The 26671-nt window shown below is 40.3% G+C and overlaps 1 non-coding gene across 1 annotated transcript; it reads left to right on the forward strand.

Moving 5' to 3' along the window:
- The first annotated feature begins 5477 nt into the window (after positions 1–5477).
- Positions 5478–5614, forward strand: LOC123613165 (small nucleolar RNA SNORA2/SNORA34 family). The gene has a single exon (XR_006720515.1). It is a non-coding gene; the product is annotated as a small nucleolar RNA SNORA2/SNORA34 family (small nucleolar RNA).
- Positions 5615–26671: the final 21057 nt, after the last annotated feature.

Raw genomic sequence — 26671 nt, forward strand, 5'->3', positions numbered from 1 at the left:
CTAGACACCTGATCACCTGTGGTGCCATCTCCTCCTGCGTGCCGGTGAGACACGTGCCACACTGTTCTCGTCTTCTGCTCTCCTCTCCTTAACTTAGCGTCTCCATGTACCTCGGCTTTACGTCTCCCGCTCAGGACTTTACAGTCTCACCTTTGCCTCTGCTCTCCCCGGGCCTTCTGGCCCTGCACGAACACCAGTCCTGATTCTGACCAGTGCTGGGTTCAGTGTTGCTCTTTCTAATTTTTCTCTCTCTGGCCTTGATAAATATCCACACTCATCTGGGACTGGACACCTAGCCAAACTGTGATGCAGTGAGGTCCCTGATGATAAGCTCTTCAGAACAGCAGTGAAATGCATTCCCTGAGCTGTTCCTCACTCAGAAGCAGCTGTTCTGCACAGAGCCCTGTGGTGGGGTTGCTGAGGTAGGGAAATTAGCCCCCGTAGGTGGTTAATAATGACTTTTGCTAATTCTTCTCTGTGCCCCAGTGATCATTAGTACAAACTGCATGGAGATCATTCATTTCACAGATACACATTGAGCCCCTGCCCTGCACTGTAAGGGGAACATGGAATTGTGGGGCTGAGCACAAGCTGCCATGGATGACGTCCTCATGGAGCTTCTGATTCAATGAAGGAGATCATGTTAATTAAATAATCACAACAATCCATGTGTGATTACAAACAGAGAACAGTCTATTAAGGAAAGGAACATAGGTGTCAAAATAAAGTTGCCAACGTGTGGTAGAAATCAGCCAAGATCCGGTCAGGATGATCTCATTTTTCCTTTTATCCTCTTTAGTGGAGTTGCAGTGTTTATAGATGTAAAAAGAGTCAACATTTATAGAGTTCTTATCAGGTGTGAGTGGTTTCTTGTAAGCACTTGATATGCTTTATCCTATCTAGACAGATACCATATTAGCCCTATAAAATAGGCATTCCCATTCCACTTCAGTTTCTTCCTTTGTGACTTCGAACAGAATGCTTATGTAAGCTGCCAACAGTTGTACAGCTGGTGAGAAGTGGGTGCTGAATTCAACCCAAGGCCATCGGACTCCAGTACTCACATTTATAGCAACTAGGGAAACATGGTGGATGTGGTATACTGAGAGCCAAGAGGAATGGTAACAAGTTACATCATGCAGTAATTGGGCCCAGGATGGAGAGACAGTGGCCAGATGTAAGAACAGTTAAGTAGACTAACAATTGGTTGAATGAATAAACCCAAAAAGGATATTTTGGTGGTTGACAAACAGGAAGAAGATTTGTTATAGTGTATCTCTGTCTAAAATGTTTTATCTCTGCATCTAGGTAAACCTATGAAAGGGGAGGGTTCATCACATTTGTGGATGAAAAGTGCAGAGAGGAGGAGTTAATATGGTGGTTGACAAAATCAGCATTCACAAAAATTTCAACCAACTGACATGAAGCTGTGCATCTAACAATATGAAATTTAATGCAAATGCAAGTGAAGCTTTGCCTTTTGAGCTCAAGGTGTCAACTGTATACAGAACTGGGGAGAATGATGCTCCATATTTTGGTGGAAGGATTTTCGTGGATAGGATACTCAAAATGAGGCAAGAGTGGAAGGTGGTATGTCAAAACCTTAATGAGATCCGTGCTTCACTCTGAGATGTGTAAAATTTGGGGAAAATGTAAAAAGCAAAGGAGATAAGAGAGAGCATTGCTTTATCTGAGCTGACCATTTATGGGAAAAGGTATTCCACATACTTTTGGCATGTTATAGTGAGGTTACATATGGTCCAATCAGATCATTTAAAGAAGAGAAGTCAGGATGGTAAAAGCTTGGAAATAATTTCATATGAGGAACTTGAATAAATAAAACTAGGTTGTTTACTCAGATAAGACTCAGGGTAACTGACAAAGCGTCATTAGCATTTGGACTCTCCTGGACGAGATGCTGTAACAGCAACTTGGAGGTTATGGGGGGGTGTTGGTGAAACCACTGGGCGCAGGAGTAGGAAACTCTGAGTGAATAATTGGTATTAGTCTCCACTTTACAAATGAGAAAACAGAGGTCTAGAAATTTTCAGTTACTTTAGTCTGAGTTAAGGGTTTGCTAGATAAATCAGGAGAGACGAGGAGGAGAGCAGGTGAAGATTTTCAGGGAAAGCTTCAAAAAGCAAATCAGAAGTCAGTACAAAACTCAGCAACAAAAGTAAGCATAGGTCTTGCTCTGATTTTATATCAGCCACTCTGTTAAGTGCTTTATATACCTGTGCTCATTTAATATGCTTAGCAATCATCTTTCCATTCTAAAGATGAGAAGACTGAGGCAGAGGAAATTGAGTAACTTGCTTGTACGAAGCAGAACTGAGACTCAGCCAAGTCTGGGAGACTCCAGAGCCTACACTCACAGTGAACGCTCTGTTGCTTCTAACACAGTGTAGAACAGGGGAAAACCAAGAGGAGAGGGTAGGAGGGCCAGGGACACTGGGTCTAGGAAAAGAGAGGTGTTTGGTCAAAGGGCGAAATTGGTAGACTCTCGCAATGCACTGGGCTGGAGACACAGTGGTCTGAATGAAAAGTGATAATATAAGGCATCCCAGGTCACTAGGAAAATCAAGAGTGTGACAGTCCCTGGAAAGCAGTGTACAACCAACTCCAGCTAGTATCAACCTGCCCTGGGGTTGGGTCTTTTGCGACAATGCGTCAAATAGACACATGCACCCAGGGTGGCCTCCCATCCATGTCCTTTCAGGGCAGTAGCCCTCTGCTTGAGTGGTGTTTTCACCTTCTTTTGCCTAGACAGGTTGTCTGCACTAGTTTTTAATGGAAAAAAAAATCGTTAATGACTAACACAATGCAATGCGCTTCCAACAGCAGGGCTACCATACTGATATTGTAATTTGTATTGATGTCCTGCCTCCCTGCCCAAGCTTTATGTATTTTCTTGCTTGTAGACTTCACATGTTTAGCACAACAGACATTATCTTTCTCTCCAGGTGCTGGGGAAAGAAAAGTCACCATGCATCCTAATGTTGGACTTAGTCCTGGAAATTGAGGCTGGTTGGAAACCATCTGAGTCCCCAACATCAGAGACCAAGTGATAGAGGAAAAACTTACACTAGCCTCTGCTGCTTAAGGCCTTTATCCTCCCCTCACCCCTCAGCTTGCTGCCTCTGCTGCTTAAACCAGAGGAATTATTTTGCTTTCTAAAGTCTTCAGCCAGAACGTCATAAGGCCACTCCTGAAATGGGGCGGGGGCCTATTGATGGAGACAAAACCCCAAGCCTCCCCTGATGGGTCCTGGCAGCCGAGGTCTCTCTTCCCTCCTAAGTGAAAACTGGCACGTGAGTTAATTTCTTGCTTCTCAGCATCTTGCTGTGCACTGCTTTATTAAGAGGAATTTACTCTCCAATTTCCTGTAGTGATTTCAAATTCCCAAGGTTACTACCGCGCCTTACTTTATAGCCACAATTACACACCACTCCCTAAGGTCGTAAAGGATTTGGAAATACAACCTCAGCAGAATCTTTAGATGTCAGATGCCACCAGTTTGCAACAACATTAACTTTCTCATTAGAAACTCCAGTTTGAGATGCTTGGAGGTGGGGGAAGGGAAGGAGCCTAAAAAGAACAAGAAGAGGTTTCTTTAAACATCCTGGCCTGGTCTCAGTCCTTGGGGAGTGCCTCTAGAGACCAGATCACAGCAATGGTAACAACCATCGGTTTTCTCTTGCAGAGAGCAGTTTCGTGCGTGTAGGGGGTCTGGTTTCTTTCCTCCGGCCTCTGATCACATAGCCACATAACTCTGCTCACAGGGGTGGTTATTTTAAATGTTTAACGTTTTTTCAAGGGAAGTTACTGCTGAGGCTCTTTTAATCTTCAGAGCCAGTTGGTAGGGAGCCTGTATGGTGCTTGTTTAACGGTACTCTAGTCATTCGCTCAGCACAGCATCTCACAGAATCATCCAGTCCCCAAATGGGAGTTGGGGACAATGCTATAGACCGTTAAATGCAACTCCCACGTTTTACAAAGAGAGAAACTGACACTCAGGGAGGGTAATTCGGTTCACACGTTATCATAACATAAGTAAATTGGGACTTTCTCTGTGCTTTTATTGCCCATAAACCCCACAGTCACCACAGAGAGAAGAGTGTGCACTGATTTACCCACAGGTTACTTTTTTGTTTTGTTTTGTTTCAATTTTATATCTTCTTTAATTCACTTTCCCTTTGTAACACCCCAAATGTAGGGGATTCATGAACGAAGTCAATCAGGAGTAAGCAACCTCTGATTCTTGAAATAATTTATTCTACTTCAGAGGAAAACAAGACGTGCAGTCCCCACTTAGGATGACGGTTGGGGAAAATCAAGGCTTCTGAGGGTTTATTGTCCACATCACCAACAAATATGAGATGCAAACGTTACCCACAAAACCGTAACCTTCTATAGGTCTTTCTCAGGCAAGAGGATTGAGAGAAAAATGGCGGTCACCCTAGGTGACATGACTTGAAATTCCTCTGCTTCATGCTTTGTCATTGATCGTTAGCCTCAGTTTGGGTATGACATGGTGGTTTGTGGAAATATTTATTTAGTAGGCAAATAAGTTTGTATTTCATATGACTGTTTTGTATACGGAAGAGTACATACTTTCAGGTTTCTCCCTCTAGCTATGATAGTAGTGGGGATGTCCAGAGGCAGAGGGTAGAATAAGTTGAAAAGCATATCAGTGCCCTCTGTTAGAAAAATCTCCCTTCTGGAAAAGAAGACCTAAGAAACCTGAGATGTAGATCCTGGTCAGAAACCTTGTCAAAAAAAATCGCTTATGTATTCCTTCAGCAAGCAGTTTGAGAAACACTGTTAAGTCTCTCAGTCCTGCTTTCAGATGGGAAATAGAGACCCACATTTGAGAGTGGAGGTGAAAATTCAAATGCGCACAATCATGGCCTACTAATAAATTCAAAAATAAAAGTTTAGAAGAGAAGAGAAATTAACATCTGCTGAGCCCCTCCTCTGTCCAAGGCACTGAACCAGATGCTTTAACATTTCAGTATTTTCATTTAAGAAATTGGGAGTTTGGGATTAGCAGATACCAACTACTATATATAAAATAGATAAACAACAAGATCCTATTGCATAGCACAGGAAACTATATTCAATATCTTGTAATAACCTATAATGAAAAATAATATGGAAAATAATATATATGTGTAACAGAATCAGTATGCTGTACACCAGAAACTAACATAGCCTTGTAAATCAACTATACTTCAATTAAAATTTTAAAAAAAGGAGTTTAAACTGCGTGTCCTTTGATGCAGAAAAGTTTAATCCCATCAAGTAACTTACCAAGATCTCACCTCTAGTAGGTGGGTCTTGGTTTGGAATTCAGGTTTATCTGATTTCAAAGCCCAACACTTTCCACTATTTTGTATGAATTATTCATTGTTGCAAGATTTATACATACGTAGGGTCTAATACAATCCCCTAAGGTGCTAAAATTACTTTTTATATTGGCTCTGAATCAAGACCAGCAGCTTGCTGAAGCTGTTGGTTTCAAGCAGGCATCTAAAGAAGAGTCTTTTTATGGTCTGTTGGCCATTTCAGAACTTAGGAAATGTAATGGGCAATTCATTAGAAAGAAGGATATCACTGGTGATAGATGTGGGCTGATACGCATTTGTAGTTGATTAATACTTAGAGATTCCTGATTTAACTTGTCCATTAGAATTATAATACTGATGGGTCCAATTACTACCCAAAAAATTGCTGTGGGTTTCCCACAAAAACAGGAGGATGATTCTTTTTGAGTTGTTTATTGATTGTAAAAGTGCATCTATATTATGGGCATTGATTGAGAAAGTTACTTTCATAGTAAAGCACTTGTTAAATATTAATAAAGAAAGAAAGAAAAGTGAAAAACATTACTTTTTATAAAGTCGGTCAGAGCAGTCTTATAGACTATGAGATGAATTAAACCTAGTTCCAGATCAAGTACTCACCAATTTGATAGGGCAATATAACATGGGGGTTGCCAGCCTGGGCAGCTGAAATCCATCCTTGTGATGTTGATTCCCACTTCAACCACTTAAGAGAAATATTAGGGAATTTAAGGAGAGTTTAATAAAGGGGTCATTCACAGAGGTGTGGGAAATTTCCTGGAAACCACATAGGAAGACTTGGTGACCCAGGCGAGTAACAGTGCCAGGAGCTGCTACCTCCCCAAGACTGAAGAGGCCAGTGAAGGGAGAAGATTGGGGCCCACGGAGAGGACAGCTGTGTGGAGAGGGGTGGCTGACAGGAGATGCAGGTTTCAGTCAAGAGACCAAGAGATGCATCATCCAAAGGGGACCCTACAATGAGGGAACTGGAGAATAAATACCCCAACCTCACTGTCATCCTTTCCTACAACTTCCTGCTCACGGTTGGCAGAACTGAAACAGAAGCCAGAAAGAAGGAATATCACTCACGTAGGCTGGCCTCCAGAGTATCCCAGCAGAATTAGGACAGTGGATCTAAAAACATACATCTATCAAATGGGAGATGCTAATAGTAAGACAGGAGGGAAGGGCACAGGGCATAGGCATTAAAAAAATGACACAGCAGTTAGCACCAAGACGGTGGAAGATTCAGCTCCCAGCAGGCCTTGAACTTCAATATATGCTCACTGAAATACACTAACATGGTAAACGGTACTTCCACAGGTGTCGTGATAGTTCTGAGGCTGACCATAAAAGGTTAAAAAGAGGGCAGTGGCCCAATTCCTGGGAACCCCAGCCCCTTCCCAAAAGTATTTGGAATAATCCTCTCACTTGTTAGCATATGAAGTTACCTAGCCCATAAAAACTAACCACCCCCACACCTCAGGCCGTCTTATTTTACTTAGCAGACCCCATGCTCTGAGGCCTTCCTAGACAGCCCATACTCTGTCTATGGAATATGGATCAACTTTTACTGTAAACTAAGTACCAACCCTGAACCTCGTGGACGCTGTCTCTTGCCTTTTGAGATGGGCCACACTGTCTATGGAGCGTGTATCTACTTTTGCTTTAACTACCCCGACACCTCATGGCCTCTCTGGCCTTCTGAGATGGCCTGCACTCTGTCTATGGAGTATTTCTCTCTCTAAATAAATCTACCTTCACTCTACTATGGCTAGTTCTTGAATTCTTTCCTGCACAAAGCCAAGGGCCCTCACTTGGCAGAGCACATCCCAGGGACGCACCTGGGACAGGGCCACCCTCTAGCGCCCCCCTCCCCATCTTTTCCTGTTATCAATAGTACCTACCTCTGAGAGCAGTTAAAAGGATCATGTGAATGAAAACATGTAAGGTGCTAAGATTGATACCCATCCCATGATAAGTTCATCTATAAACCCAGAGTTGATGTGAATGGAGAATGACCAGCTCCATCATCTTCATTTGACCAATGAGGACACAGAGGCCCTGAGAGAAGTGACTGATTTCCCCCAAGTTACAGAAAGAGTGAAAAAGTCAAGACTAAAACTCAGCTCCTCTATCTAGTGGCTAGAGTTCTACCTCTGTAATGTGTCTACCGAAGGGAGGGCACAGACTCAATCTCAAGTCTAAAAAGGTGAACAGAATGGGTTCTATGATCTGCTGAATTCACTTCTCCCTGAGAGACTTCCAGCATGTCTCTGAAATGGTCTGCATTTCCACAGAGTGGAATGTGACTTCCTGGACTAGCTGGCGCACGAGCTGACCTGCATTTCTCTCTAGTGGGTTTCTCCATGTAAATAAGAATCAACATGGTGAATCTCAAAGGACCCATAAGCAAAGAGGGGGGACCCCCCTATTACAGGCCCAGTGGCTTAAAGAGCAGAACCCTTCTGGTCCACAGAGACCCACCAGAGTAAGAAGCAGAGGCAAGATATTTAAAAAGCAGCATCCTCTTCCCAGAAACGTGAATGCTATGCAGGGCAAATTCAGCCTAGGGTCCTCCGTGACAACTACAGCCAATTCTGTTCCAACCAATTGTACCAGTTTGCCTGAGACTGTCCCAGTTTTTTCACAGAAGATCCCTCAACCTGCAACAATCTCCACCCTCACCGCCAGTCCCACCTTACTCTGCCCAGTCCAGGGCAAACCAGGATGGTTGGTCACTTTAGACGGTTTACACAGACATACAGACTTCAGAGCAGACCAGAGCCCTGTGCTTAGGTTCTTGCTTGGTGCTTAATTGCATCCTTTGGAATTTGAACAGTTGTATTTCTAAGCAATAATCTGCGTTTGCCTCTGGCAATTCTGATAAGCACATGTTAATAAATCAAAAAGTGGTCACAAGGATAGAAAGAAAAAATAAGAGGCAGCCTAAAAATAAAACAGAGGGTGGATGATATAACTACTTGTAATTCATAGAGCACTGAATTCCTGTAAGAGACTGCTCAGAGCACATGTCAATCCAGTGAGCATGGGCTGATGAAGGGGCCTCCAGGAGACTGGGCAGGAAATACAGAGGATCTCAGACCCTCTGTTGAACAGGGCCTGTGACATCAAGCAGTAGACACAGTTATTCAAGACATCCCCTATAGCATCTTGGAAGGAACTTAGACTACTGCAGTGTGCAACACGTTCTTGGGGAATCAATGAGTGAAAGGAACAGCAGGAGAAAGATACCCCAAATGCTACAACATTTTGAGATGGGTCTTCAATGTCATTATTTCTAGACATCTCTGAACTTGAATTTAAGTGGGTTTCCTTGGCCAACCTGCTCTCACCCAGTTCTCATCCAGAGCCTTGTCCAACATGCTGAATCACTGGGGTGCATCAGGTGGAGCTGGGCACTATGCGCCATCAATGCCCAACACACGCTCAGTGAAATTTTAATTATACTTGTGACGGGAAAAAAAAATCAAATATAATCTGTCATGAACCCAGCCTTTTGCCTTTCCTAAATTACGTAGTTTGGCCCATTAGGCCCTTATTTTTTTCTAATTTCACCATATGAAAGAGAGTTCTGATGTGACAGATCAGTTCTTGGAACATTTGTGGTAGAAAATTAGGTGAAAAGGCAGGAGGGTTGTGTTTCTTTGGAGAGTGAGACTCAGTAGAAGAAAGAGTGGCATGGGAGTTTTCAGACATATTCATGGGACTATGATTTACCTGGAGAATTTCCTAGAAATCTAAGTTAAAAAGTCAAATTAATGTGTGATTAATTTTGTTACACGAACTTTTTTTTTTTTAAGCATGGCACCATTGTGAAATAGAAACACATGGTCATACATGTGTAAGTTTAAGGTAATATTCTGCATGACACTATTTTATGCTCCTGATGGAATATGACAGGAAAATAGGCTATTCTGATATTTCAGTATCAATGCACAGCAGCTACTTTATATCAGTGAACACAACATGCCCTGACAGATGTTCAAATCTCTGTAATAGCATATAATTCTGTTATATATTCTGTTGACATCCTATCACCTAAAATTGTATATGCAATTATTACATTTGCAAGCAAGTCTACTGTGTAAGCTAGTATGGGTAGTAAAATACTCTCATTAATTTAAAGTAAATTATGGCATTTTATCTAGTAGGAAGTACACAGGCTGAAAAATCAGGAAGTCTGTGGCAATCCCAGCTTAGTTACTCATTTGCTGTGTGAGTCTGGGAAATTTAACCCACTTCTTTAGGGCCTAGCAGCTCAGACTTACAATAAGTAAAGTCATAATCACAAGACTTGGGGGATCAGATCTGACCCCAAGTAAACCCACTGAGAAAAATCGCAAAATTCCATTCATACGAAAACCTACTATTATATGCATTTCACCAACAAAAGCTTGCTGAAGAATTTGGAAGACATACAGTGTACCTACTATTAAGTGGACTCGACTTTAATCTTCCTGTGACAATTCAGAAGGAACAAAGGCAAAGCAGGCCCCACAAGCTGGAGTCCAGCGGCTGGGTTCAGCAGCAGTGCTTCTATTTTTGGATTTGACCATCCAGGTGCTAAGTGTTTTTAATTTGCATTTAAATTTCCTGGAGGATTGCCCTTTACTGATTTGGGGACCAACCCCATTGCCTTCCCCAGCTCCTCTGCACATACTGCTCCAATCTTACTGGGCTCTGGATTCCCAAGTAGCAACCACTGCACACAATCTCCCGCCAGGCGTACCTTAACCTTACGTTCACCTTTAGCCTCAATGTTAGCCAGCACTTAGGACCCTGACAGAGAACCTCAGATGGTAGCAGGACGGGGTACTCTATTCTGCACTAAATCCCCACTGGCAGGATTTGTCTCTGCCATGACCAGACGGAGTGAGTCGTCGGCAGGGAGTTTTAGTGGTCGATGGAAGCACACTCTGGGATTAGGTATGAACTTCTTGAGCTTCAGTTTTCTCATCTATAATATGAAGTCACTTCCTTGTACAGCTGTTTTTGGTCACCATGACGTCACTCATGTGCAACAGTGTTTTTATTGTCCTTTGTATCAGATAGGGTCCTTCCAAGGAAACAGAATACATACATATACCGTATGTATTTAGGACTTCATTCTAATTTAGGAAATGTAATTGGTGATGAAGTTTAGAGAAAAATTAAAAAATATATATATAGAACAGGAGGGACAATCCAGATGTTAGACACAGCAAAAAGCCACTATCATTCCTAGGCCACAAGGAAAAAAGGAGTGTATTACTCTATTCCAGGGGGTGGAGTAAGTTTAATTCTGAAGTCAACTATTGAAAGCAGACATTGCCTGCATGGCAACCAAGAGAAAAAGCTCACTAGTTTGAATAGATCTGAGAAAAGAAAAAAAAAGGCAAGAATTGGCACACTCTGGTCTTGCTGTGATACTTCTAAAGAAAATTGTTGTTTATTAATTTCTTTCAACAAATGTTTATTGAGCAACTATTGTGTGCTGGGTCCTACCCAGTGCAATAGGTATCAGTGGTGAGTAAGACGAAGACACAACACAAAACTGACATTGTAATGAAGAAAGACAAGCAAATAACAAATAACCCCACTAATAAACAAGGAATATTAACTATGCAGAAATTTAAAGCAGGATGATGTGACAGAGTGACTGGGTTGCTCTTTCAGATCAGGCCTCAAGGCAGGGGAGCTCGGAGAAGGTGGCATTTAAACTGAGATATTGACAAGAGGGCCAGGTGTGTGAAGATTTGAGGATGTCACTTTTCAGGTCCTAAAGGCAGAAATAAGCTTGACATCTTAGAGAAACAGACAGAAGGCTGACGGCATTGGGACTCGTGGGTTGAATGGAAAGGAAGGGAGAAAATTAGGCAGAAGCCAGGTTGAAGAGAGATTCATCAGTCTATAAACCTTTCCATTACAAGGTTGTAAGAATTTCCTTTTATTCTAAATGCAATGAAATGTCACTGGAAGATTTTAAACATGAGAGAGATGATGCAACTTAGTTGAAAAGGTTCTTGAGGAGGCAGGAGTGAAAGGAGGGAAGTAAGGTGCTACTGGGGGTCAAGGAACTGAGAGAACACCCACTAAAGAGGCACTGAAATCATTAAGTTCTGTCTCAGGAACAGTGATGGAAGAGAAGACAATGAGGCAACACCAAAGGCATGAACGAATGAAGGAGTAAGGTCAACGCAGCGCGACGTGTGGCCAGAGCTGACGGCATGCATTTCACAGCAGCGGTGCTTTCAAAGGGGGACTAAAGCAGTGGTTTATAAGGGGCTATCCTCATGCTCTGAGGTTCTTGGGGTCAGAGCAATGTGCCCCATGCAACTTTCTCTAAAGGAGACTGAAAGGGAACATCCAGGTTTCTGTTAGAGCTGGAAGATGGAGGGAAAGTTTAGAGAAAGGGGCATGGTATAGGGAAGTTCACACTCATAGATCGTAAGTTCAGAGGCACAATGGAAAGTTCTATGGGGAATCAGAACTAACTGGTAATAATAAAAAGTAGTATGAGGAACCAAAGGGGAAAGGGGTCAGGGGAGGGATCAATTAGGAGGTTGGGATTAACATATATACACTGCTATATATAAAGTAAACAACACTGACCTAATGTACAGCACAGGGAACTACATACTATATTCAATATCTTGTAATAACCTATAATAGAAAAGAATCTGAAAATGAATATATATATGTATACATATAATGAATCGCTTGATATATACCTGAAATTAACCCAACATTGTAAATCAACTATAATAACACATTTTTTTAAAAGTAGTATGAAGATAGGCATCCTGTCAGTGAATCGTTTGGGTGTTGCCAGGATCGAGGAGAACAGGGATGTGAGGCATGAGTGGGTTAATCCCAGAAATCTCTTAGGAAGAGGTTGTAACCAAGATAAGCTGGACTTCTACTATTTCCTGATGCTCAGAGGGCATGACAAGCAAAGAGTGAGCTGAGGGGGCCCCTGCGGGTCACTCCCTCAGGTGGCGGTGATGTAGCAGGCAGCACAGAGATGGGGAGTGGGGCTGAGGCCAAGGATTGTCAGAATGAAGCCCCATGAGTTGTGACAGCACATGTTGCATCATTCACTACTTCTCCTCACCAAGGCATGCTGTTGGTGGCTGAGAAACTGGACAAAAATGAGTGAGCTTCAAACTTCTTTGCTGCAAAATCCTTTCTTCAAGTAAAAATTGATGCAGAGGCCCAACACAAAAAGAGACTAAATCAAATTTACTACATATTCTGGACCCTGAGGCTCCAAGAGAACTTATTGGGTCCTCTGGGCTTGAAGAGGCATGCTTTGTGCACCCCTAGGCAGTGCGATCTCTAAACAAATTCCAAATCTCAGATTTCATGCTGATATTATTCACAGTTTTCTGGCTAATGTCTGCAGCCATGACCTATGTGGTAAAGCCTCGCTAATTTTGAATAATGATGCTAATCTGATTCAGTAAGAAAAATAAATTACAGATGTTTTGTTAAAAAAACGCAACTTTATTACTCTCAAGTAGAGAATGTTTTATAAACTGAGCTATAAATGGATATTATTAAGCTAAATGGAACAAGTTTATGTAAAATTACAACTCACAATAGGCCTACATAGCATGGTGATGGATCACAAATATGTAAATCCTTTAGCATAAGCGAAATAATCGCTGTGGTTGAAAAATTGAAGGCAGAGCAAAAAAGGTCTTTAGTTAATTGAGTATTTGGTTTTCAAAGCTATTTCTTGTAGTTTGAATTTTTCCTCAAATATATAAGAGCCCTGAAGAATCAAAAATTTTAAAAATTATTTCAAGATTTACTTGAAAAAAGCAAACTGGAAGAAATACAAATGATCAATAGGCACATGAAAAATGCTCAATATCACTAATTATCAGAGAAATGCAAATAAAAACTACAATGAGGTATCACCTCACACCAGTCAGAATGGCCATCATTCAAAATTCCACGAATGACAAATGCTGGAGAGGCCGTGGAGTAAAGGGAACACTCCTACACTGTTGGTGGGAATGCAGTTTGGTGCGGCCACTGTGGAAAACAGTATGGAGATTCCTCAAAAGACTAGGAACAGACTTACCATATGACCCAGGAATCCCACTCCTGGGCATATATCCAGAAGGAACCCTAATTCAGAAAGACAGGTGTACCCCAGTGTTCACAGCAGCACTATCTACAATAGCCAAGACATGGAAGACAGCTTAAATGTCCATCAACAGGTGACTGGATAAAGAAGATGTGGTATATTTATACAATGGAATACTATTCAGCCATAAAAACGACAACGTAACACAATTTGCAGCAACATGGATACTCCTGGAGAATGTCATTCTAAGTGAAGTAAGCCAGAAAGAGAAAGAAAAATATCATACGAGATCACTCATATGTGGAATCTAAAACATAAACAAAAACAAAAACATAAATACAAAACAGAAACAGATTCATAGACATAGAATACAAACTTGTTGCCAAGGGGGCGGGGGTAGGAAGGGACAGACTTGGATTTCAAAATTTGTAGATACTGACAGGCATATGCAGAATAGATAAAGATTATATTGTATAGCACAGGGAAATATATACAAGATCTTATGGTCGCTCACAGTGAAAAAACTGTGACAATGAATATATGTATGTTCACGTATAACTGAAAAATTGTGCTCTACACTGGAATTTGACAGGACATTGTAAAATGACTATAAATCAATAAAAAAAAGTTTAAAAAATAGCCTATTTCAAAAAAACAAAACCAACCAAAAAACAAATTGTACAAATTATTGAAAATCTCAAATGAATATAGCTGAAGACAAAATCCCACTGTATACTTAGGTCTGGATCCTTGATGATACCTGAAGATAAATACTGAGTTAAGCAAGGTCAAATAATGTACACGGGTGCAGGATGCCTCAAAAATGTAATACGCAAAGCAGAGCATCTCAAATATTAACGTGATTATGAATCGATTGGGGATCATGTTAAAATCCAGATTCTGATTCCATAGGTCGGGGGTGGGACCTGGGATTCTGAATTTTCCATGTGATGCCAACGCTGCAGGTCTGGGGACCACACTTTGAGTAGAAACAAAAGCCAAACTGCATGCAGACTTTAGGTGAGACAGTTGAATGTGTCTATGGTGGAGCATGTTTGATTCTGCATATCTTTTGTGGGACGAGGGAGAAAAGTACAAAGATTATTTTATTGCAAAGGTTTGCACATACGATTTAGCTTTACTAAGTAGGATGATCCTTTAATTTCAGCCTCCTGTATGTTTTCTCATCTCCCTTCCTCTAAGCACTTAGTAGGGGGCCTTTCATTATAGAGTATTAAGCACATTACACACGGAGATCATGTACAGAATTCCAGAACCCAAATTCTGACAGTGGCAGAGGGATCCTGTAATTGGCTGGTTTAAAACAATTTTTTTTGAATAGTACATTTTCTTCAGATAAATTTATTTCAATTCACTAATGTTGTTTAGTCAGTGACCTCGCTTAAACGTGCTTCAGAAAATGAGTTGCTTCACTTAAGAGTAAAGCCAGCAGTTGCTCTTTAGATTCATGGACTTACAGAATTTTAGACTGAACAGGTTATTAGAGTGTATATCATCTAAACCCCTTGTTTTTCCAGTAAGGAGATAGAGATACTGGCTACATCTCACAGGAAGGTTTAGTTCCTATATCTTTAGCTTTTCTTTGAACTTTTAGAGGAAAATGTGAGCCTTGGTGCCTCTTGAATTTAAACTCAAATGTCATGTATCTTGAGTACTTCTGGCTGATTTAAATAGTCATAACATATTTGAAAGTATGTCAGTGTAGGATACACAGGTTTCATGTACCTACTTGTGACATCTTCTTTACTGTTTGCAGACGTTTACAAATGTGTGCCTTGAACTGTGTTAGGAGGAGCAGTTTGATGGTTTAATGTCCAGTTGCTTCCTCTTGGCTGTCCATGTTATGTTTGGGGCCCACATGAGGCTTTGTTCCCAAATAGATTTAAGAGAATGACCATCTCATCCTGGAAAGAGATGCGTTTAGGGGAGATGTAATGCAGGTTCAGGATCACAGACTTACACAGCTTCTGATTACTGTCCACGCAGGGAACTGAACATCCCCAGTAATCTGTGAAATATGCAGGAGGCATGCTCTTCAGCTCCAGTTACTTGCCACTTAGCCCTAGTGAGCTGGCTGGGCTCCAATTCAGGTAATTGCATCCTGTCTGCTCAAATTTCCTTTGCAATTTCAATCAGATATGTTATCCTCCTTAGCATGGCTGCCCAGAATGATAGTTCAGGAGTCCCTTACAGCTGCTAAACAGCTGTTGTGCTCAACCCAAGAGGTGACTACATTTCAGTAGTGGGTAAAATGATTCCTTGTTATTTCTTTTCTGCATCACAGAGGTATTCTACAGCTTAATTAATTAAGATGTGTACAGCTTCTGAGGTGCAAGGTATAGCAAAGATGGTCGACATTCATTATTAAGCATTTATAAGCAGCTCTGCACCTGCCTTCATTTCAAAGTGGAACCTGGGTGTCATGTGTTCCTTACACTATGATACATGCTCTTTAAATTTAATAAGAAAATTATTATCTGAACCATGTTACCTCCTTTTATCACTTTAAATGATCTTTAGAATTAATGAAGCAAACGCTTCATTTAGAACTGCATTAATAAACTTTTCATTGATGGTTCTATATTACTACTTGCAGACACTGCAAGGTGTTGATCAGTTTTGTCTATCTTTTCCTCTATTTTGCTGTATGACTTTCCATGCATGCACCTTGCTCATGAAGATACGCTGCATTAAAAAATAAAATCTATCCCCAAATTTAGTGGCTTAGAACAATCATCATTTTATCATGTCTTATGATTTTGTTGATCAGGAATTTGGTAATAGCTCAACTGGGAGATTCTTCTGCTCCAGGTGACGTTGACTGGGATCAGTGGGTGGTTGGACTGCTCTGGGAGTTGGAGATAGTTTTTTTACATGATCAGTGCCTTGTCAGAGTTAGATGGAAAACTGGGCTCCAGCTGAACCCCTTTCCATTTAGTCTTCAGCCCCTTCATTGGTCTCTCCAGCAGGGAGTCAAACAATTACATAGGGACTTAGGATTTGAAAAGCCTGAGACAGAAGTTGCCAGTTCTCTTAAAGACTGGACCTGGAAAAGGCACACTATCACCTTAATTTTACTTCCTTGGTCAAAGCCATCACAGGCCGGCCAAGATTCAAGGGAAGGGAAAATAGGCCCACCTCTTAATGAGAGGAACATGAAGAAGTATGAGCATCTTTAATCCACCACACTGGCCATTTCAGCAGTGCTCTTTTCCATGGTAGTTTCAAAGAGATCTGAGTTTTCCACAAGGGACACTTCTACACTGAAACATTCAGACATAAAGACAGACTCAGTATCAACCTCGTAGCTTTAACAGCAGCCTAAGACCTTAGGAAATATAGCCAAAGTGACCACAAGAGTTCCTGTGTCCACACTCCAAAGGATACAGTAACACCACCTCCCAAACCATCACTTCAAATAAACTTGTAAATAGTTTTAATTATTCCAAGTGTATTTACACCTAGAATACTTTTTTTAAAAGTGCATTGGGAATAGATCAGATACTATACTTTCTATTTTGCTGCTCAGGAACTTAAAGAGAGAGGTAGGTGATTTGCTAAAAAGTCTCCAGGTAATAAAGAATGGGTCTCTCAGTCCTGGACTTTATCTACTTCACTCCACATTCTTTCTCTCCATTAATATTTGACTCACAACCTAAAAATCCTTGATGAGATTCAAGGTTCCTGACTTCACTACAATGGAAATATTTTTGCAAGAGGGCAAAGTCATTCCCGAGCTTAGATTCACATTTTCACTGAGAAACATCTAAGTTGGAACTGTGGCTGTTGTGCCTGGATGATTTATTTTCCTAAGGATGGAGAACAGGAGTTCTGTATGGTTGAAGAATGTATTGTTTGCTTCGTTTGGCCCCATCACAGCCAAAGATGTAAGACCTTTGGGTTTTCTCTTCCAGAAGCAAAATGCCTGGTCTGCATTATTTTTACTCCTTTCTCTTATCCTTTATATCCTTCTCAGTCTTAAAAACTTACCTCAGTTTTCCCAACTGCTCTAGAAAGAATTCTCCCACTATTTTAGCCCACATTTCACTCCCTCCCTTGAACTCAAAGAATTTTACAGTCTGGAGCAGGTGTTAATATATTCATTCCTTCACTCATTAAAGGTCACATTACTAGTAAGGGACAGAAACAGGACTTAAGCACTTGACCACTGGGCTATAACATCTTTGGATAATTGTGTTATATGTATGCACTTCCATGTTTGGGTATGTGTTTATATATTGCCATTTGCGGAAATGTATGGTGACATCTATCTTTCAAATGTCACATGTAGCAAAAGAAAGACAGACAAGGTGCCATGAAAATTCAGACAGGAGGAGCAAAATAACTTCATCTGATCTGTACAGCACAGGGAACTATAGTTAATATCTTATAATAACCTTTAGTGGAAAAGAAAATGAAAACAAATATATGTATATATATGCATGACTGGGACATTATGCTGCTGTACACCAGAAATTGATGTGCTATAACTGACTATACTTCAATTAAAAAAAAAAAGTCATCTGAGATAAGATTCATAGCACTTGACATGGGCCTTACCAGGGGAACAGTGAGTAGTTGGGTTTAACATGAGAAAAGCATAGGTGAGCTTGATGTGTAAGAATATAGCAGGACAGACAAAAAAATATGCTAAGAAGTTTAAATTTAGTCAGAGTCACTGCTAAGTTTTGAAAGGTACATAACATGGGCTGACAAGATCAGACATGAACTTTTAGAAGACTAATCTCAGCCTAGACAGCAGGATGGATTGGAATAGGACCCTGTCTTAATGAGTTAAGCCCTGCCCTTTGAATTCCTTCCAAAAGCAATTATAAGTCTATTGCAAAACTCCAAGTAAAGCAAAGTAGTAACAGTCGGACTTCAGTATATCCAATCTTGGCTTGTTTGTTGATAGTTTTAAGAATGCAATTCTTGAATTGTTAAGTATTAATGACAATTCTAAGTCATACTTTTGTGATGTTCTTTTCTCTTCATTGGACCTTCACGTGTATTATCCATTGCATTCTAAACAGACCACTGACCACACAAAGCTGAGGATCATCGGCTAGTAATGTGCTGAGGAAATAATTGCCATTCAAAATGCTTGGCTAACTCATCTCTAAGCTACTATTCTCCTTCTGTTCTTGGAGCCATTCTCCATAGTGCCTCCATTTGTGGTTATCAAAGCATCAATAATAATCACAAAAATAATGATAATACTTTCCAATAAAGAAGTTATTATTAATATTCAACATGACTCAAAAATTTCAGGCACAATGATATGATATATATATTATTATTCACAGTTTATATGTGAAGAAATTGGGGCAAAGAACATTTAATAAGCATCCAGGGTTATATATTCATTAGCAGTAGATCTCAGATTCAAATGTAGGCATGATGACTCTAGATCCTGTGTGTATTTAACCACCAATCTCCCAAGTCTAGATTGTCTAGTCTTGGTTCCTGAGTTTCTATAAGATAAGAGACTTTTCACTAAGGCCTCAAGGAAGGAAAGTTGTAGTGTTTAAAAAAATGTAGTGTTTTTGGACACTCTAATCTAAATAGAGATATTTGGTGATGTATATTTAGGATATGATTTAAGAACTGTCTACCTTGCAAATTATGAGTTTAAACTTCATTGTGTACTACCAAGCTTAATATGTCTAATGGCAAAAAGGGACCTTGAAAACCAGTAGGTGGAAAGAATCCAAATTCCCTTAACCAAAATAAAACACAATTTTTAAATCCCTAGCAGATTTTCTCTCCTAGCAGCTGGCTGCCAGGAACAGAACAAGTTCACCACAGCCCTGCACAAGATTTAATGGGGTAATTAAGAAGTGTGCTGAGAATTTGGCCCGGGACTTGGTTCTGTTTTTGTTCTGCAGATTTTGTGTTGGTGGAAGTGGTTCAGGCAATCCATCATTTATGCTTGGCAATGCCAGTGACACAAGTCAGTTCTTGGAATGCAGTAAGGGACAACGGTACCGAGTGTGGGTAGCCAAGGTTTGGCAGCAACCTATAGAGGTTTGAGGGACCCTTTGGCTATGGTTACTGTTCCTCTCAGATAAGTGTTAGCAGCAAGTGGCAGGGGAAAATGGAACTGCCAGTGCCCCAATCTGCCTAGACTTTGCTTCCATTTTTTTGGCTTATTCTTTCTGTATCCATATGCAGACTCTATAAGAAAGGTTCACATGATATTACTAATCTTATGTAAGTGAGAAATAGCATCTTTAGAGTATGTGAATGTATAAGTGAGATAGATCATCTTTTTCAAATGTTGGAGAACCATTTGTTATTTCCTTTTCCATGAGCTATCTGTTCACTCCATTAAGCAAAGATCCACAAATTTCTGTGGGGAGCTATGAAACAGGTGCTCACTTACAATGATTGTGGAAAATGTGTCAATATTTAGTACAAATTTTTAAGTGCTAATTCTCAACAATTCCACTCTTACATATTTATCTTACAAACAAACTCACATATGTGCAAAGTGGTATACTTACAAGACCTTCATTGCAGCAGGATAGGTAAAATTAAGTTAGGAGATGACATAAATATTTATTTATGGATACTTGGTTAAATAAACTATAGGAGAACATCTACCTCCAGCCATATGAAGTCACTGGTATGAACTAGCTCTCCAGCCATAAATACCTAAAAGACTACACAAACGATATGAGGCAACATTTTTCATCATTGGATAATGAACTACATAAGACTGGGATTCCTAAAAGAAGGGAAATTAAAAAGATGAGACCCAAATTGTCCAGCCTTCTGCCTGGCCCTGGAATAGAGAGGTGGAGTCAAAACAGACTGCGGCAGTCCTTCTGAGTTGCAGAAGCAGAGACCAGAATTGGGGGGAGGCGAGATGGCTGAAATCTACAGCATGGGGTATACAGCAAGAGGGAGCTGTATCCAGAGAGGACTCCAAAGAATCTACACAAAAGCTACATATACACTTATACTGGCAAAGAACGATTGGGAACTGAAATTAAAAACAGTACTATTTATCAAAGCATAAAAACCATGAAATACTTAGCTGTAAATATGCCAAATATGTACAATGTTTTTACTCTAAAAACTACAAAACATTATTGAGACAAATCAAAGAATATTTTTAAAAAGGGAAAGGTATACCACAATAACAGATTGGAAAGTTAATTTTGTTAAGATGTCGATTTCTCCATAATTGATAAATAGATTCAAAGCAGTTCCAACCATGTAGAAGCAAACATGCTAAAATTTATGGAAAAGCTAAGGAACTAAAATAGCCCAAACAGTTTCACAAAGAAAGCCAAAGTTGAAAGTTTCACCCTGCCTAGTTTCAAGTTTATTGTAAAGCTACAGTAATCGAGACATTGATTAAAAGAACACATAGAGTCCAGAAACAGACCCATACATGTATGCCAGATTGATTTTTGACAAAGGGGCTAAGACAATTCAATTGAAAATTGATGCTGGAACAACTTGATATCCATATAAAAAATAAAAAAGAAAAGAAACTGAGTCCACAGCTCACACTAATATAAAATTTAACTCAAAATGAATTATAGTCCTAAATATAAAACTTTTCACAATAACATGGGGGATAATCTTTGTTACCTCATGTTAGACAAGTATTTCTTAGATAAGAAGCAAAAAGCATAAACCATAAAAGAAAAAAGTGGATATATTATACATCATAAAATTTAAAATTAAAGCTCTTTGAAAGCCACTGTAAAGAAAATTAGAAGATAAGCCATAAGCTGAGAGAAAAATATTTGAAAAACACATCTGGATCAAATATATGTAAAGAACTATCACAATTCAATAATAAACAAAAGAACAACCCAATTCAATTCAAGTGGGAAAGGGGAGTATTTTTAATACATGGTGCCACATCAACTGCATATCCATATGAGGAAGGGGAGGATATTGGCTGTTATAGAACACCAGATGCAAAAATTAACTTGAACTGAGTCAAAGACCTAAATGCAAAACCTAAATCTATAAAAACTTCTAGAAGAAAGCATTAGGGAAAATCTTTGCAACCTAGAGGTAGGCAAAGATTTCTAAGAAAAGAACAAACAAATTTTGGTAGATTGTACTTCATCAAAATTAATATCCTTTGCTCTTTGCATGACATTATGGCAGAAAGAATTATGCCCCACCCAACAAAAAATTCCATGTCTAAATCTCCAAGATGATTGTGAATATACTAGTTTACACGCCAAAGGGAACCTTGCATTTTCTAAATTAGGGTAACAATCAACCAACCTTAAAATAGGCAGATTATCCTGAATTTCTGCATAGACAAAGTGTAGTCACATGAGCTCTTAAAAGTTGAAGAGAAAGGCAGAGGGAAAATCAGAGGAATCTGAATCACGAGAATGATTTAATGTTGCTGGCTAGATGATTAATGGCACTATGTGTCAAGAAAACAGCGACCTCAGTCCTACAACCACAAGGAACTGAATTCTGATGACCTTATTGAACTTAGAAGCATATTCTGCCCCAGAGCCTCTAGAGAGTTACACAACCCTGCCAACACCTTGATGTTGGTCTTGTAAGAACCTGAGTAGAGAATCCATCCACACAGTGCCAGACTTATGACCTACAGATCAGTGAGATAATAAATGGATGATGTTTTAAGCCACTCTGTTTACAGTAATCTGTTACACAGCAATAGAAAACTAACACAGACACCATTAAGAAAATGAAAAGGTAAGCCACAGACAGGAAGAAAATATTTGCAATACATATGTTAAACAAAGGACTTATATCAAGAATACATTAAGAACTCCTGCAGTTACATAATAAGAAAACAAACAACCCAATTTAAAACTTGGACAGAAGATGACTCCCTCAATAAAAATAAAACTTGGACAGAAGATTTGAACAGAGAATTCATGAAAGAAAATACATAAACACCCAATAAAATCATGAAAACATATTCAACATCATGAGTCATTAAGATTCACATTTAACACATGTTAAGATATTTTTGAATATCCATTAGAATGGCTACAGTTTAAAAGACTAGCCATGCCAGGAGTTGGAGATGGTGATAAAAGTGGAATACATATACATTACTAATAGGAAAGCAAAACAGTACACTTTGGATAATGGCTTGGCACTTTCTTAAAAATGTAAACAGACAACTACCATGTGATCTTGCTATTCCATTATTAGGTACTTACTCAGGACAACTGAAAACATATGTCTGTACAAAGACTTGTATGCAAATATATATGGCAGATTTATCTGTATTGGTCAAAACTGGGGGAAAAAATCTGAATGCCCATTGACAGATGAGTGGATTTTAATTTTGGAATCATGGTATATCTATACAATGGAATACTACTCAGCAATTAAAAGGAATGGATTACTGTTACATACAACAAAATGGTTTAGTCTCAAAAGTGTGATGTTAAGAGAAGAAAGCCAGACAGGGAAAAAAAAAAAAACAGTACATCATGTAAGATTATATTTACATGAAATTCTATGACATGCCAACAAATCTATAGTGACAGGAGCAGGTCAGCGGTGGCCTGGGTATGGTGGGTGGAGGAAGAGAAGGATGATAAAGCAGCACGAGGAAACTTTAGGGTGATGGAAATATTTCTTATCTTAATTGTGATAATGATTTCATAGGTGTATACATATGTCAAAACTGATCAAATGTACACTTTAAACATTTGCAATTATTGTGCTTCAATTACGTCTCCATAAAGCAGTTTAAACAATTATATGGCCCATAAAGCACATCTTCCAGCTGGAAAGACCTAGCTGTGGTCCAGTAGTTTGAATTCTCAGATGTCATGAAGAGCATAAAAGTCAGAAGGACACTGAGATAATTAGGATTCTGTCACAGGATGATCCAAGTTGGGGTACCAATGAGAAGCAGGTGGGGAAAGGAGAAACTTTTCTTCTCTACCTCTACTGGTGATTTGAGGAAAATTAGCCTCCTAAAGAACTGTTTTGCTGTGGCCGATTCGCTCTGCCCATCTTGTCATGAGCCACTGGCCTGAATCAGTTTGCCCTGCAAAGCCAGGGGGATTTCTCAAGTACAGGACTCAGTCCTCAGGATTCTAGAAAACATTCATGGGGCCCCTGCTGTTACCAAGCACTGCCTTTGCCTTTGATAGTGGTGGCCAATAGGATTAGCTAGAGACAAATCTCAGGGACTCCCTTGGTTTAAAAGATAAAATTCCCTGAGGAATTTTCTAACCAGCCCCAGGGTAGCAAGAGGTCTTTATCCCATCTGGGAAAGAGGGGAAATTGCTCTAATTGTCTTTTGAATTTTTTATGCCAGAGCCCAGTGAGGGGCCTTTCTATCTCGTGTCTCTGCCTGGCAGGGCTGGTTCCCTGCTCAGGGCTCTCAGGAAGGCAGAGCAGATTGCTGCAGAACCCTCAGAACTGCTAGTGCCGAGGAGGAGGAGAACCTGTCTCCTCCTGCTAGAGGCACCTGCAGCATGGCATCACAGAATGGCCTCCCTCCCTCCTGCCACAAGCTTCAGCCTTGGAACAGAGAACAGCCAGCTGCAGAGGATTTGACCCTTTCTCCACTAAGAGAATCAGTGCCAGTTTGGGAAACAAAAGAGGATGTCATCTCTTCTCCATCACTGGAAGCCAGATCAGCAGGTACCTCACATCAGGGTCCTCACTCTTATTTCCCTTTGCCTCAAGACATCATCCTCATAATCCTTATCCTCCAGGAAAAAGCATTTCATTACATCTTGAGTAGGAAGTCATTCAAACTCTCGGGACCTCATTTTCCCAATATTCACTCATTCATTTACTCAATAAATGGTTAGTGGGTGTTGTGTAGAGGTCACTGTGCACCATTGGTAGGAATCAAGACTAAACCCTAGATCTGCTAGAAACCAGATTTTTTCTTCAAATGATAAACTATCATTACATACATGACTTTCCCCCTCACAGTGCAAGTTAGATATTATAATAAGCATTTTATAGGTGACAAAACAAAGGTTAAGGAATCTATCCAAGCCACCAACGTAGTAATTTGAACACAGATTTAGAAATAGCTCAAACCCATGCACTCCCCACTCTATCAGGCACCTCAGTGGCTTACCCAGCTTGTTTCAATGTGGTTTTAATATGGTGATGCTTCCTTATTTACAGCACTTCTGCAAACATGCTCACACTATCTTCTCTAGAACATTATTGGGGCATTCTAACAGTGAGGTGGCATGTGCACAGGCCCTCGGTGGATCCCCATGGTCCAATTTTAGGTTCTCAGAATTTAGGTCCAGGACCCAATTTTCTCCATTATCAGAAACTAATTTTCTAAATGCATAGGAATTGGATAAAGAAATAAGAGTTCTAATCTATTATTTAAAAGGCTAAGTAGGCCCAGAAAACAGAGAGGCTTATTGGCTATAATGTCTCATCCATCCAAGTGTTTATTGTGTCCTAGGTACCAGCACGGTTCTAGATGCTGGTGGTAAGACAGTAAACATGAATAGCAGGGTCCCTGCTCTCACAGTAATTACATTTCAGTCATGATGACTCAGATTGCTAGCTGGGAGAAGCAGAGTCACACGAGCTGTGGGATGACATTCAGTGTTGAGGATGTAGAGTTTGAGGTGTTTAATCATTGAGAGCCAATTGTTAAATTTTCAGTTGTTTTGTAAGCCGATCGATGCCAAGCTGTAGCTAAAAACCAACTGTGATCAGTATGCCATGGAAATTTGTGAACTTCAAATCACAGCTCCTCCTCCCTCTCTGTATGGAAGCTCGTTGTTAAAGATTTACTGGCACATCACTGAGTAGAGAGGCAGAGCACTGACTGTGTGGACCAGGACCGAGACAGTGACTGCCCTGGAGCCTAGAACCTGCAGTGCAATTTTACAGGTTATTAGAAGAGAAGTGATGATAAAAGCCTTGAGACAGATACACTAGCCTAGGGGAGAGTAATGAAAACAGAAGAAGCGAGCTTTACGCCAAAAATCCCAACCACAAATGGTTAGGGGAGGAGCAAAGACCAAAAAAAAAAGGCCCAGAAGAGATTTGAATGCATCAGGTTTGAAGTATCAGGAAGGAGTTTCTCAAGGGAAATTGTCATAAGATATTTCCAGAAAGAAATGTATCACTTTATTAATCTTTTTGAAATAGAGTCTTAAGTTTAGAAAGCGTCCAGGAATTTTGGTGGCTGGGGTAAGGTGAATCATTGATGAACTTGGAAAGAGTAACGGGGAATGAAATTACAGGCATAAAAGTGAAAAGTAGATGGGGATTGAAGTGCAGGTAACAGAGAGAATGACCTGGGGAGCTCCCGTCTGATAATGAGAAGCCCTTCCCTTATGGGAAAGGGGGAGCTGGATCTTTGTCCAAGATGTAGCTCTTGGAGCCTCATTTTCTTTTTTTTTCATGCAGGAAATACCCTCTGTTAGCACATCTTTTTCTTACGTGGAGGATGAAGAAAGAAAAAGCTTTAGCTCTGCTAAGCAACCGTACTCTCCCGAGATTGATGAGGCCCGAATCATTGAACCTGGAAGTTCAACTGCTTATCATTTAGGGTAGGTTTTTCTACAGATGGCTAATTTCATTTCCTGCATGTTGAATTTTTCCTAGCTTTCTGCTCAGAAGGTGATCTAAATTTCATGCTTAGAGAGTACCTTGCTCTTACCCCTGAACATATGCTCCAAGAGGGAGTATTTTCTCTGCTCATTTTTAACTCATACAAGATGCAGCAGGCTTGTGGCAGGGGAGGAGGAAGGGAAGGGTATGAGACTTCCATTGTCTGTTTGGCAGTAACCATCCCATCCCCATCTCAGAGAAGCTGCCTCATCTCTATGCAAACTGAGAGGGATGGTCAGCTCAGTAACATGGTATTCCACTACCCAGGTCTCAGATGATGGAGCTGGAGATGGAAAACTACTCAAAATCTGTGCAGAGACAGCGGCTTGCTGCCTTGAAAAGATAAGCCATAAACAGATTCCCTCTATCTGAAACTCCCCTTTAGGATTCTTTGCTTGAATCCTTCCAGTTGCAGGATCATGGGCTGGAAGATGAGTAAAAATAGGACTATGGGCAGTCAGGCAGAGGAAATCAGAGACGAAAGACCCTGTGGCTCCTGAGAGAGGGTAAGGTTACCACTGAGACTCATGAGAACAGGAACTCAGACCCAGTCAGTCAGAAACCAAGGACAAAGTCAATCCAACCACAGTGGATTCAAGACCTCAGTTTATGACCACAA

The sequence above is a fragment of the Camelus bactrianus genome, chromosome 11 (assembly GCF_048773025.1).
Source record: "Camelus bactrianus isolate YW-2024 breed Bactrian camel chromosome 11, ASM4877302v1, whole genome shotgun sequence".
Classification (NCBI taxonomy): domain Eukaryota; kingdom Metazoa; phylum Chordata; class Mammalia; order Artiodactyla; family Camelidae; genus Camelus; species Camelus bactrianus.